Source organism: Branchiostoma floridae, chromosome 1, assembly GCF_000003815.2.
Source record: "Branchiostoma floridae strain S238N-H82 chromosome 1, Bfl_VNyyK, whole genome shotgun sequence".
NCBI lineage: Eukaryota > Metazoa > Chordata > Leptocardii > Amphioxiformes > Branchiostomatidae > Branchiostoma > Branchiostoma floridae.
This window is the reverse complement of record NC_049979.1, coordinates 30,620,564-30,621,532: the sequence shown is the minus strand read 5'-3', so window position 1 is coordinate 30,621,532 and position 969 is coordinate 30,620,564.

Here is a 969-nt window from a genome sequence, read left to right as displayed (position 1 = left end):
GGTCACTGCTTACTTTCTAATTTTCAGCCTTTATTGGCACACACAGGGTTAAGGCTTATTTATAGAAGACATGAAGGTTTTGCTGCACATAAAATAAAATGTCTTCAATTTATCACATATGCTTTCCAAGCTAGACCTAGTAATATAGGGTTGGCTACCCAGCGCAAAACGGCATTGGCCAAAACTGGTTTCGTCAAGTATGTATCAATTCAAGTGTTAGTGGATTTTCCAGAGAGGTTGTTATCAGTGAAAAGCTAGAACAGTAGTGAGGAGGACTCTAACACTTCAATACAGATTTTTTGTTTAGATACAATTATCCCAATGTATGTGACGTAGCTTGGTTTGCTAAACGGCAGTTGAAACAAATATTTGAAACCGAATGTCGACATTTTTTTGTTTATACCCGAGTTCTGATAGGGAGAAATGGGATTATATTGGGTATTTATTCTTGCAATATGTCTGGGCCATTTGTGTACGTCGAATTTGGAGAGATCCGTTATACGAAAGTTACATCTGCTGCGATAATAGACCATTGTTACGTACCGTGTCTATTCTATTTATGGGGTTGGAAGTATGTTTGGAGTTTGCAACATCTGACAGAGGACACTTCTAGTAGTTTTTAGAAGAGGACCGCCGGCGATACAAGAAATAAAAAGTATTAGACTGCACATTAGTTTTATTGTAGTTGATTCACTTCCGATAAGCAGGACACGAATAAAAGAATAATGAATGGAGGTTGGGGTAGAAAGGAATAGAGAATGATGGTGTGAAGAACTTGGCGGATGAGAGTGGGAGAAGTAAGGATGAGAGTGGGAGAGAACGATAGAGTCAAGGAAGGTTAAGATGAGATTGGGGATAGTAGGAGGTATGGATATTTAAGAACGATGGAGTGAAGGAAAGTTAGGATGAGATTAGGAATAGTAGGAGGTATGCATATGTAAGAGGGAAGAATAGTAGCGCCAATATTGT